The following is a 14,904-nucleotide window of genomic DNA, read 5'->3' on the forward strand; positions in this document are numbered from 1 at the left end:
CCTAATCGCACCGACTCACACTGAAAACCTCGGGAGTCATGACGACCATGCTACTAGCCTAAAATGACCCTTACGGAGCTGATGGAATCGTCAGAATTGGATTCCGATGTCATCTTCTTGAACTTTTGATCGAAAATAATCGTTCAAGGTTCATAAGCTCCAAAACACAAAAACTCGCACCAAGACCAAACGAACGACCAGGTGACCGAACTATCAGTCCCAGCAAGTCATAAATGACTTGGGGTCGCTATAGGAACGCTCTAAACGATACACAGAAGGCAAGACACAGAAATGACCATGAGGGTCATTACAGTTGTGTGTTGTAGTGGCTTATGGATCATCCCGAGTATCTCAAGAATCCACTATATGTTGGTGGTGATTCCTACGCAGGCATTTATATTCCACTTGTTACTCGAAAAATATATGATGGTATTGTATCTTGTAATACGTGAATTTAGAATTAGTGTTTTAATATGTTATCATAAGATTTTTCTCTCTCAAGGTGTTGAAGTTGGTGATGAGCCTCAACTGAATATCAAAGTATACAACAATGCATTTAGTTGCATGATCTTCTTTCTATTCTCATTTTAGATTTTAATTTGCTGAAATGTAGGGATATATATATACAAGGCAATGCTCTAACAGATAGATACGCTACCATGAATAGTAGAGTCAAATATGCTTATCATATGGGACTTATTTCAGATAAGATCTATCAGGTATATATATATGTATGCTCACACACTTCAACATGGTACCAGACACATAGTTATGCTAACAAAGTAAACTTGTTCCTTATGTTACTGTGTAGTCCGCCAAAGCAAATTGCAATGGAAATTACGTTGACATTGATCTGAATAACATATTATGTCTAAATGATCTTCAGAAAGTGAAAAAGGTAAAATTTTGCACTTGTATTTAACTTCAATTATACCTAATACTCCATATATCATTGCATCTACAAGTGTCTCAACAGCATTCGACGCGATCATATTTTAGAAAATTGGTGTGAGCTTTCATTTTTAATGAGCAATGTTCACAATATTGGAGTGGGTGAAATGCAATCGAAGCATGAGATATGGCCTTCATGAAGGTATGAAGAGAACCGAGTCGTATGTCTATGATATCCAAACTTCAATTGATGATCATCGTCATCTCTCTAGCAAATCCTGTCGAGCTCTAGTTTATAGGTATTATCTTCTTCTTCTGTCCTTCTTAATAAAATTTTTACTTTGATAGTGGTGACCATGACATGACTATTCCTCATTTGAGCACTGAAGAATGGATAGACACTTTGAAATTGCCAATTGTAGATGATTGGGAGCCTTGGTTTGTTGATCATCAAGTTGCAGGGTTGGTTTTCTTTTTTCTAAGTTGCTCCGATTCTTTAAAAATGTTGTTACACCAGTGTGTCGGACACATACACACCTGATGACATTTTTGAGCAACATAGTCTTTTTTTTTAACTCACAAGTACCAATACTCTTCTAATAACTACTTTGTTTATGTAGATACAAGGTGAAGTATTTGCAAAATGATTATGAGTTGACATATGCAACTGTTAAGGTAATCACTATTCCCTATTGCAACAATCCTAAACCAATATCATTGCATGACTAGAGAGGTGAAGGTACAATTTTAACCTAATCGATGGGTTCTGAATTTTATAACGATGATTTCAAATGTTATTAATAGAGTTCTAAACTTAATATATGTACATATTTAATAATAAAATTATTAATACTAGTACACTATTGGAGTAGCAAAGGTTATAACTGGATTTGACTGAACCCGTACTCGGGCTTCTAGCTCCGCCCCTGATTGCATAATTGCATCTTTATTGATTTACTTAGGGTGCGGGTCATACAGCTCCTGAATACAAGCCTCGACAATGCCTGTCTATGGTTGATAGGTGGTTTTCCAGTGACCCTCTTTAATTTCAATTTTCTAAGACGTTAATGTACTTATTTGTTTCTTTCCATCGACACAAGTAATCGTGTGTTCTGTAATCTTGACATGGAAAATAAATGTATGATTTGAGGTCGACATTATTGATCTATTTGAGATATTTGGGGCCTTGCTCATATTGTGTCAAAACATAACTTTTGTTATTATGTTATACTTTTTTGTTTTTTTGGTAGTAGTTATTATGTTATACTACTACTAGTTAATAATGTTTTAAATTAAATTTATAAACTTTTTTTTGTATTTATCATTTGTTGCGATTTATTTAAAATGTTGTTAACAAATAATAGGGAAGAAAGCAGCCACTTGACTTACAATTATTGTTAGATCTTATGTTATGTACAAAAAAATCAATTTTATTTAAAATAATTCTTATAAATTTATAAGAATTGATTTCATAAGCAATTCACATATTGATATCAAATTATTGACATACGATTCGCTGAAAATTAAGTGAAAAATTATGTTTTATAACAATGAACTTTTTATTAATTTACGATGGAAAAAAACCTTTATTTCTATTGGTGGGATCCCTTTATTTCTATTAGTGGGATCGAGGACCAAATTAGGTTGCTATCAAATTATATATGAAACCCTGATTAAGAATAAAGCAGGTGCACAAAGATGCATGCTATATTTTTCATATATTTATTTTATATATAGAAGAGGAGAAAAGGTGAATCTATACTTATTTTAACATACGTATAAATATATATAAAACTTCAAAATAAATACAAGTAATGTTATTTCATACATATAAATAATAGAGCAACTTTCACATATAACAAACACAAAAATTACATTTGTATGTTATAGTTATAGTTTGCATAATTGCGCTCCATAGCAAATTTTATGTTTGCTATGGACCTTTTAATTTGTATAATTCGCTACAAACATTCAATTTTATACAAATTGTTCAGTTCTGAATAAATTCATTTATACATTGTAATTTGTATAATAAAATCTGTATTTGTATAATTATAAGTGTAAAAGACGAAAATATATGTATTTGTATTTGTAGATACACTTTTCTCTCGCTTTATACAAACAAAAACACATTTTATACATTTTATACCGAAATGTATAAAATGACTAATTATATATCAAATCAGATGGCAAAAAAAGGGGATGTAATTTGCTGCAAATTACAATTAAAATAAGCTACGGCTATAACATTTAATTTGAATTAATAATTTGTTATTTCATACAATTTTCCCTAAATAATACATGTATATAACCAATCTCATATAATGTGTTGGTGTAATATACCACAAATATAATAAATTACATTAGAAAATAAAATGAACAAAAAATGAATAAAAATTATCATCCAGATTGAGGTGTGGATATCTCGCTCTCTTTAAGGAGATTTAAGCTCACTGTATCATAATCTACACCAATCCAACAATATCACTCTTGACTTGTACCCTCTAGGATACAACAACCCTGTTGGGACTGAAATAATTATGTGTCATGCGAAATCTAGCAAAGCAAACCTCGACATACCATGTGTAAGAAGACAAAGACACAAACATTTATCGTAATCCGATCAATTGACCTACTTCCACATAGGAGATAAGCAATCCACTATATAAATATGAGAGTACAAATATCGAGAGAAGTAACCTCACACAATTCACTCGAAATAAAAAGAGGTTCACACAAGTGATAACTAACGTATCATTTGTGTCTCACCGTTTCTCCCCCTACATAAAACTCTCAAAGCCCCTAAGACTACATTGTGAATGTTGCCAAGTTAGAAGGAATGAACCTCTATTATAGAGTCATAAATCTTTTCCTACAAGAAAATGACTAGCCAAATATGGAGATTTTGTGTTTTCCTTTCTAAAAAAAGGAAAACTCAAATATGATAAGAAACTTAGGGCATATACCCAATAAGCCCAACAACATCGTACAACTCAAACAAATACGGATTAGTTAAAGAGTTTAAAGCTCCACTAAAAGAACATCTTCGTTCAACATATATCTTCCTTCAACATATAACTGTCTCTTTCATATTCATTCTTTTAAGTATAGAATTAACATTAACTAATCAGGGTCATGATAGAGTGGTTAATACTCCATTCTTGATCATAACTCTCAAATTTGAGCATGATTGGATATAGAATATTCACCTTTGTTATATCTCCTAGGGGTGTACAAAACCGAACCAAGAATCGAACCAAACTGCAAATCGAGTCAACCCGAAAAAAAAACTCGACTAGTGATTTGGTTTGACTTGGTTTGGTTTTGAAAAAAAAAACCCCGACTATATTTGGGTTGGTTTGGTTTTAACTTAAAAAAACCAACCCGAATTTATATATATAATTTTAAAATTTTATTTTATACATAAAAATATTTACTTTGATATAATTTTAAAATATTTCTTATACTTTTCCATAGTTTTTATCTTTTAATATATTATTTCAAGTTTAAAACTTAGAATTATGAATGGGCCAATAAAGATTATAGCCCACAGATGTTGGTAATTATAATAAAACTTAAATCAAAATCAAATTAATACTAATGCAAAAAGAAAAACAATTCAACACTAAGAATGACAATAATATTGAATATTTGTTCTTTAGTTTTACATTGGTTTAGACAATTAAAATACATAATCTAATTTTAATTTTCTTTAATATTTAGTCATGTAACTAATACTTATTAAACTTAATTTTAGCATGATTTAGTACTTTTAAATTATGATCATTTTCATTATGACTTGTTAATTTGCAATATTTGTTTTACGCGATTTCATTATTATTATTTTTGTTGGATATTTTAGTGTCATTATTATATTATATTGTGTTATATTTTTAAGAAACATCTTAGATAGTTGTATTTTGGTAGGACTAAAGAAATATTTGAAGTACAAGTAAANTATTTGAAGTACAAGTAAATTATATGTTGTGTATGAATACTTTACCGGAAAAACCTGAAAAACCAAAAAACCCGAAAAAACCCGAGGTTGAAAAACCCGAGTTTTATTGGTTTGGTTTGGTTTATAAATTTAAAAATCCGACACAAATGGTTTAGTTTGATATTTGAAAAACCCGAACCAACCCGACCATGTACACCCCTAAATTATCTCCCAACGTGGAATTTCCTAATGCAAAATAATTTGAATTTAGTCGGACGACCATACTAAGGTGATATTTTGTTATTTTATTTTATTTTAAAAAACGTTTCCAACTGCTCATAAACAAACAAATCAAATCTTATCAAAATTTTGCAACAATGACAAGAAAAAAAAATAGAATGTTATAAATTTGCCGAAGTGGGCATCTATATATACATTTGAGTAAATTAAACCAAATGTATTATAATATTTACATACATAGAGTGATTATATATATTGGTGATAATATTTAATTATATAATATGGAGGTTATTACCAAGATTATTTCCACTATATAAAACAATTTTATGAGACATTAACCATATCAAGATTTGGTTATTTCTCAAATATACATCAAAGTTTAAGTCATGGCTAAAATTATTCTACTTTATGTAGTTGCACTTGTCATGATATTTCCACTCTTTTGGAGCCATGGAAATGCAACAACTCCTCGCAAATTAGGGTACGTCATAATGCAATTACAAGCTTGCCAAATACAAATAAAGTAACTTTTAATGGCTAAAACCAGGATTAGAAAACAAAAATTACAAACAAATTTGTCAACCAGTACAATTTGAAGTAACTTGTAATAACTAGTGGCTGCATCAGCCCACAATATAGCTTCTTGCTATATATATTAACTAGTAAATTTAGCCGCGCTACGCGCGGTGTGAAAAAGTTTTAAAGATATTTTTTAATTTTTTAAATCCAAATAAATTAGATAACAAATTTTAACACATAAATTTGTAATTTTAACTTGATATATGAGATATTGATTTCATAAAAAAAAATCTTTAAATAAGCACAGTCTAATAGCTATTCTTTTGTGTTAGGTATAATAATTGAAAATTTATGACTTTATTATCCATTTGAATGAGTTCTTTTATAGAGTTATGACATAGTAATAAGAATAAAAATAATAAATTTATGAGAAAAAGGAAGGAAGATATACATTTGGTAGTAGATTAACAAAATAAGGATCTAGACATTACCGTAAGGATTAACTTAAATTTTGCTTCCATTAAAATCATGTAATTTTCTTAAGAATTGACATTCAAATTAGCATAAAAATAGTAAATTTATGGAGAAAAAAAGACATAATTTCATAGTCTTCCCTTCAAATTTGGCTTTATAACACTCACCTCTTAATATTATTATATTACATTTACCTACCTTATTTCAATTTTCTTGTAATACTTCTAAGTAAATAAAAATATAGATTATTGTTCAAAATTATATATTTGGACTAATATGTTCCTCAAAAGCAACTTAAGAATCTCGATCAAAGAATTTTCTAGGCAGCATCATACATATTGATAGAATTTTCATCTAGATTTCTAGATATTTAAATAAAATATTTGATAAAGTAAATAAATGATCAATCTTACATCTCTATAAGAAGAGTACTATTAAAACCCTTCTTTTTTTTTTTAAAGAAATTGCCCTTATTTCAACCTATTTCAGTAGTTGCCTTTATTGTGGATAGAAAACATAGGTTTTAGTTGTTCATCAGTGATGAATCATCAATTTTTTCCCCTTGTTAAAAAAAATCAAATTGGTGGAAGAAACTATTAGGCCTCTTCAATAAATGGAAAGGTGTAAATTTGAAGAGAGAAATTATTGGAAAAAAAATATTAAAATCTCACAAAAATAGATATTACAATGTTAGACCTGGAGAGATTCCATATCACCTTATTTATATGTTAATTTATTATAGACGTAGATATTTTTTTTCCCTTATGATTATTTATTATATAAATAAACAGTAGATGAATATTAATTTGAAGAGAGAAATTGTTGGGGAAAAAAGTCCAAAATCTCACAAAAATATATATTACAATGTTAGACATGAAGAGATTCCATATCACCTTATTTATGTGTTGATTTATTGTAGATGTAGATTTTTTTTTACCTTATGGTTATTTATATAAATAAAAAGATTAATCAAAGAAAAATAATCATAATCTTTTAAAAATTTTAAGAGATATGGTAAATACTAAAAGAGATAAAAAAAAAAAAAGATATTACTCTCACACACAAAAATAATAATCATTATGCTTTAAAAGAGAAGTCGGGTTATCATTCTATTCAAAGTATAAATTTACAATGAAGAAAAGATAACAATATTCTTACCTAATATTAATACTTAGCCATCAAAAATGTAAGTGTTACAATTTTTGTTGGCAAAATGGCAAAATTTGATAACAAAACAATTTGATGAAAATCAATATGTTACCGTTTAGGGCAAATCACGAATACAAACTAATAATTCAAGCTTGCCTAGAAAGAAAAAAATAGTCCAATGAGAATAAATTGAACAGTTGAGATTTTCCTTTCTCCCTTCTCTTAAACTTAATATGGTAATGTTAACATTTTTTTCACCAACAATATATATCCCGCATTAATTTTTTTTAAAAAAAAACAAAAAACAAATCAATAACCTTAAAAAAAAGAAAAGGAAATGAATTGTAAAATTTTGATACTACATACAAGGTCTACATAAATATATAGATTAATTGAGTTAAAAGGAGTGATTTCTTTAGTTTACTCTTACAAATAAAATAAATAGTTGTTGTTGTTGTCATTGTTATTGTTGTTGTTCTTATTTTTATTCTTATTCTTATTATTGTTGTTGTTGTTATTATGAATTAATAAAAGGAGTGAATTTTTCTGTTTTACGTCATTTTCTATACCTAATTTTATATTATATAGAGATAGAGATTTAGATATAAATATATAGATTGTTAGTGGAAAAAAATAATAATAAGTGAGAGAAATTGTCCCCTGTCTTTGTTTCTTTTCCTAAGGTCTCTTTCAGTAGTATGTTATGATTGATATTTTTTCTTTACCCTCAAATAGAAATTAAGCAAACATTGAAAAGGATACCAACAAAAAGTAAAAAAAGAATTGAAACGAAAAAAATTAATTAAATACATATATTGAGTATATCTTCATCTTATTCCTCTCTAAAACTTTAAAACATGAAGCTTCTGATTATTTTCTTCATCGTCGTTACTTCAGCTCATATAGAATTGAGTACTGCGGCCATTCTCCTACAAAATCAAATACAAACTTTTTCATAATTTTAAACAAAAAAAAAAAAAACATAAAGCAAACAAAATAAAATACAAACTTTTTCATAATTTTGCACAAAAAGAAATCACAAAAAGCAAAAAGAGAGGAGAAAAAAAAATAAAGAGGCAGAGAAGAAGATGTCAACCCAAAAACTCCAACAAATTATTTGAATTCATACGCCTCTCTTATTTTTATAATATTTATATCAATACATGACCGCAACAAATCTGTAAATATCATTTACATTTTCTTTCATGATGAATATTAAAAGTGATAAATTAATACGAATTTTTGTAACAACAGAATTGCATATGAAAAGGTGGGATAGTAATAACTACTCTTGATATAACTTAATTGTATGCATTAAATTTTGCTATAATATCATAAATTACTGGGCTGGGTCATTATAGTTGTGGACGTGGGCTGGGCTTTACTACAATTTAATATTAGGGCAAAGGACATAAATCACATACTTTTAAGGCAAAATTACCATTTGTCCCTTATAAGTTTAAAATTACAGAAATCTCTCAAACGGATACAATAATATAAGCGCTGATACATTAATCTAATACGCGAGATACATTAATCGTTAAGTAAGATACATTATATTTTATACATGATACACTAATCTGATGTACATTTTATACATTATACACTAATTTGATGCGCGTGATGCACAAATCTGATGCGCGAGATACACTAATCTGATGCGCTGATACATTAATCTGATGTGCAAAAATGAGGGATTTTGGGGATTTGTAAAACTAATAGGGAATAATGGTAATAAGAGAACTTAAAGGTGGAATTTCTGTCATTTTTCCTTAATATTATCTTAATTTAATAGGTGACATGTGGGCTGGAGCTAAACAATTAAATTGTGGGTATTTGTTATTTCATTTATTAAGCTATTATATGGAGGGGAAATTAGGAGAAAAATCCAAAAAAAAAAAAGAGAAAAGATAATTGCAAATGGTGGCCTTAGAGGCATGCCACATCAGCTATCTCATCATTCAACTTTATATATATATTGTTGTGTCGTATTAATACTATCTATGCATTGTATGTTTTAGTTTTAATTGTTACGTCTTATTTTCTTTTTTAGTCTGTCAAAAAGTGTAAAGCTTTCATATATCACATTGATATCACTTTTGATCCCACAATTAAATCAAAATTAGTCTGTGTAATTAAGATCTAATCGAGTCACCACATTTAACCTTCCAATTACTTTGAAATGTGAAATTTTGATCCCCTTGCTAGTGAATACATACAATCCCAATAATTTATTGCTATTGACCGTTTCACCATTTAGTTACTCGTGTGTATTAACTAGCTAGTTGGTATTAAGGCTTAGTCATGTTTAGGTTCAGTATTTGCTAGAAGTCTTTAATTTATATCGAGTTAAAGATTTACATGTTAACAGAAAATGTAGAGAAATTATAGTGTTGGAGAACTTAAATTACTCCATGTATACTAGAATTAGTGGTAAATTTACAGCCTAAATTATGCACGTGAAACTATGATCTCTTCATAAAGTTAAATATTTTATGTATATATTTCTTAAAGTTCATATAGTATTATCTGATGATGACACTCATGCTATAAGAAGACTAAATTGTGCACTTAATTGAAGGTTAAATTCTTTGCCTTCAGGACTTGGGATCAATTCTCCCTTAAATTATTTTTTTGCTTCTTTTTATTAAGTGGTGCACTTATATATGTTCTTATAATCATGTATTCGCCTTTGATTGGAATGAAATGGTTCCAAAGGGAGCCAGTTGGACTAAGTGATTATATAGTCTATCCTAAAGTTTGAGATTGACGCGTAATAATAGTTGTTGTCGCTAAATTCAAATTTATACCAAAATCTAACCTCATAATATTACGTACCTTTCCTTTTAGTAATATAAATCAAATTCTTTATTATTTCTTATATATTTTGGTATAACCATTTGATATTTGGTACCCAATATATGTTCAGACTAATTTAGATTTGCATTTCGTATGATCATTTAAAGTGAAAAGTGTCACGATCCGAGTCTATATCTATAACGATTCGATCAGATCGTTATGAGTAGGTCAATAGTGAAAGAATTTGGGCTAGAAAACTTTTCGAGTAGACAGTTAATTTTTTTGGCTAGGCCAACGTTATAAGCTTTTTGGGCTAGGTGAGGTCTAGGTCTATCCGAAAATGGATGGAGTACAATGTTAAGGTTTGGTTGATATATTCGTGTAGCCATGACATTAAGAAATTCATAAGGCTTTACAGAATTGACTCTCGAAATTGATCTTGGTGTGAAAGAGATATGAAGGGACATCAAGAGAAAAGATTGCCTTGTGAAAACGTGACTTTTCTAGGATTTCTAGAGTTGCAGAACTTTAACCTATCTCATTGTAGCAGGAAGCATCCGTTATAGCGGAGTAAATTGTGCTATAGCGATGCTGCTACTGCGGGGCGAAGCAAGTTTTTTACAGAAACATCTCTAAAACCCTATTTTATGTACTTTTGTTCTTGGAGTTGGGAAGGCGATTTTAGGCTGTTTACACTCGTTTTTCCACATAATTCATTGGTAAAAGTAATATTTTGACTCCACAACCTTGTGCATTGATTCTTAAGCCTTTGAATCTAGGTAATTGCCCTTTGTAACACCCCGTATTCGAAACAGACAAAAATGCATATTTTGAGAAGTTGCAGGTGCAACTTACGGTCACCATCCACGGACCGTAGGTCAGACCACGGCCCGTGCTGGTGGTCTGTGGTNATGCTGCTACTGCGGGGCGAAGCAAGTTTTTTACAGAAACATCTCCAAAACCCTATTTTATGTACTTTTGTTCTTGGAGTTGGGAGGGCGATTTTGGGCTGTTTCCACTCGTTTTTCCACATAATTCATTGGTAAAAGTAATATTTTGACTCCTCAACCTTGTGCATTGATTCTTAAGCCTTTGAATCTAGGTTATTGCCCTTGGGAGAAGGTTTTCACATGATTTTATGGTGGAAAAAGGCCTAAGTTGGGGAAGATGGTCATATGTTGGTCTGAGGTTAGGATTTATTAATAATCTGGGTAATTAATAGGCCATTAGTGATTGATTGTTGCTTGTTTTTTAAGACCAAGAACAAGCCAAGACACTTCAAAAAGGGAAAGCTCAGGTTCTTTAGAGTTTACAAGAGGCTTGATACGAGATAGGTGATGGTTGTATGTTTTCGATTTATATATGTATGCATGTCTATTGCTTCGCTATATCATTTGTGCAATGAATATTAGGGAATACATAGGGAGACATGAAATAACATCGTGTTGATTGCCTCATGCAATGAATTCCTATTGTGAATTGTGGTTTTCAAGTGGTATTGTTCATAATGCTCGTGATTGTGCATAATTGTTGGTTGGCTCAGGTACCATGTTGGTACACTAACTACGCTGGTAAACTAACTATGGATGACTCGGGTACCACAATAGTACACTAACAATTTGAGTTTGGGTTATGTGAGATGACCAGGTATGTGATTACGGTTTCATGAGAGGACCGAGCATTTGCATTTGTGATCATTTGGGATATGCAACCAGTTATTGTTGTTTGATGACATGTGATTGAGAGTCTATGTGGTTTGATAATTGTTGTTATATGCATTGTTCTGTGTTAATGCTTTGTGGTGAATTGTTTACATTCATATCTTGGACTGACCGTGTGATCCTACCAGTACACTATGTTTGTACTGATAGTACACATGTTCTTTTCTTGTTGAGTACAAGGCATTTTCCAGCGAATGATACGAGACCTCAGATAAGTGACGCCTGACTCCGAATTCAAAAGTGAACCACCCTTTCAGGCTGCCATGAATTCTTCCGCATCTTCTTGTCCATCTTTTCATACACAAACATTTATACTTTAGTTTTACATTTTAGTATTGGGTGTTGACACCCAATTTTGGCCCTCCCCGATGATAATTAGTTTCCGAGCTTCTTATTTTTCATACGATTTAGGATAGTTAGTTTTATAAAATTCAAGGTTTGTTTTAAATGAGTTTAGTTGATCTTTTTTTTATATAATTTTTAAATAGTAAAGTATTTCATATAGTTATGTATGTAATTAATATATTTTATAAATATTTGAAATCATATCAAAAGATTTCTACATTGATAGGATATGTATTTTATTTATTTAGTTTTACTTTGAATTATAGTTTTAATTTTGAATTAATTAGCTTGAATTATAGTTTTAATTTTGAATTAATTAGTTTGTATTTAAATTAACTATCTTATAATTAAGTTAATTATTTTATCTCGCTAAGGTTAAGAAGCTCATTAATTGATACTAATTCATCTTATTTTGTTGTTAGCCAAATTCACCAATTTAATTCAATATGGCTAAAATTTCAACTTAAATTGGTTACAATTGTAATTTGATAGTTATTTTGCAATTGCAAACATAGCCATTTCTTATCTTAGCTTCCAATTCTTTAAGACCCAAAATTGGGCCATTTAATTCCAACCCAAATTATGTTCCAAATCAGCCCATTTTTCCAGCCCATTCCTCCACCAAAACATTCCCATATTTCCCAACCCATATATGCATACAATAACATACAACAATACTAAAATAACCAACAACGTACAACAAACACCAATACCAACCCCACCCCTTTTAATTTATTTATTTGTTTTATTTTATTTTATTTCTTAGCAATTCCCAACTACCTAGGCCCACCCTTTAATTCCTCCAACTCAAAAAATAAAGACAATACAATCAGCAACACCAAATACAATACCAACTGACCCCACCCCTGCGTCCTCCTCATCTTCATTTGAAACCCAGAAAAGAACAGCAAATTCCCAAACCAACGCTGCAAATCAAGCCCAAAAAATTTTATCCAGCAACCCCAGCCCGTATCATATTATTCCCCCTCCCTAGGAATATTATTTCATTACATTGTGCTTGAATCTCCATTTTGTCATAATTTGGCGAGTTTGAGTTAACAATAGACATGATCAATATTTCGGACAATTTGTTTGCTCAGTAGTATAGATAAAGGCTCTCTCTTTTTGTTGTGAATAAGCTAATCCTTTGCCTTTACTTTTCATGTGCATGTGAAATCCGTCGGAGTTCGCCGCGAACTCATTCCTTTCCCTTGCATTTTCGAGAGAGCCATAAAGGCTCAAATTTCTGTGTTTATCGAGTGGGCCAGCTAAAAATAGACGTACAGGTGCTGGAGTTGAAAAATATCGTAGCAGATTGGAGAATTAAAAAATTTGGGCCAAAGGCCCACCCCTTATTTTACAAATTGTATTATGTTATTTTGGGCCTAAGCCCACTTATCTATTGATTTACTAGAGTTTAGGACAGGTGAAAAATTGGGCCTAAGGTCCAAATGATATTTTATTTCGATGTTAGTCTAGGACAGGTGCGGATGACTCAAATGGGCCGAAGGCCCAAAATGGAAATGGGCCCAAATACTGGTCCAGGCGGACAGAAACCAGATTTGGGTCCAACTTTCTTTCCCTCTTTACTTTACTGTGTTTGTTTCGCGTGTTAGTAGTTGTCGTTAATCTTAGGGTCGAAAAGTTCAAATCCCCGAAAGACGCTCATTTCATTTTAACAATTTAACTAAATCGATCATCTTTCAAAAGACTTAAAAGAATAAATTTTGAGAAGTGTCTCACTTAGATCGTAGATCAATATTCCCCTTTTCCCCTTTAAAAAATAGTTCTAACTATAAAATAGTTCAATTTTGCAAGTTAAATTAAGTCGAATAAAATTTAGCCAAATAGTTAATCGTCGGATAACCACATTAGTGGACATTCTAGGTGCTTTTAAAACCTTCCTAGAATGTTAATAAGAACCTCGAACCCTTTTTAAGTTTTCACTAGATTTCTGTTTTAGTCTTTTGAAAACAACAGTTTTCTTGATTTTTCTTAAAAATTAAGTGGCGACTCTTAAACCAGTCTTAAAATATATTTTTAAATAAAACATTGGGGTTGCAATTTCAATCTTAATTATTTAGAATTTTAGTATGATGACTTTAGTTCTTAGGGGTTACTTTCTGCATTAATTGTTTTGACTATTGATTGAGGTTATGGGAACTCAATCCTTAGCTGTTGAAAACTACTTTCATTCATTATTTGATGAACTTCTTTTCATAAATGGTGTTTTGTGATTATTTGGGGGTTAGTTATTNCTTATTGAGTACAAGGCATTTTCCAGCGGATGATACGAGACTTCAGATAAGTGACGTCTGACTCCGAATTCAAAAGTGAACCACCCTTTCAGGCTACCATGAATTCTTCCGCATCTTCTTGTCCATCTTTTCGTACACAAACATTTATACTTTAGTTTTACATTTTAGTATTGGGGTTGCAATTTCAATCTTAATTATTTAGAATTTTAGTATGATGACTTTAGTTCTTAGGGGTTACTTTCTGCATTAATTGTTTTGACTATTGATTGAGGTTATGGGAACTCAACCCTTAGTTGTTGAAAACTACTTTCATTCATTATTTGATGAACTTCTTTTCATAAATGGTGTTTTGTGATTATTTGGGGGTTAGTTATTGGCTCTCCCACCATGTGGTTTAGTGTGGGTGTCACTTACGACGGTCTGGGTCTTGACAACATCCTGGATATAACACTCTACTTGGAATGACGAGTGGCCCCAAGCTAACCCTTGGCCTGATATGAAACATATCACTCAAACTAAAAGGAAAAAATGAAAGTTAATACATTGGATGAACTCATATAGCATAAACAAA

The 14,904-nt window shown here is 30.6% G+C and overlaps 1 protein-coding gene and 1 pseudogene across 1 annotated transcript in view; both read left to right on the forward strand.

The window, feature by feature from the left end:
• The window catches only part of LOC125854957 (serine carboxypeptidase-like 17), a 12,155-nt gene extending 10,074 nt beyond the window's left edge, over positions 1–2,081 (forward strand). Inside the window, exon 15 of the transcript XR_007445437.1 lies at positions 2,042–2,081. The gene's annotated coding sequence lies outside the window, so the exon portion shown is untranslated. The remainder of the gene's footprint in view (positions 1–2,041) is intronic.
• LOC125856134 (serine carboxypeptidase-like 17) lies at positions 333–2,081 on the forward strand (annotated as a pseudogene).
• Positions 2,082–14,904: the final 12,823 nt, after the last annotated feature.

Source organism: Solanum stenotomum, chromosome 2 (genome assembly GCF_019186545.1).
Source record: "Solanum stenotomum isolate F172 chromosome 2, ASM1918654v1, whole genome shotgun sequence".
NCBI classification, from domain to species: domain Eukaryota; kingdom Viridiplantae; phylum Streptophyta; class Magnoliopsida; order Solanales; family Solanaceae; genus Solanum; species Solanum stenotomum.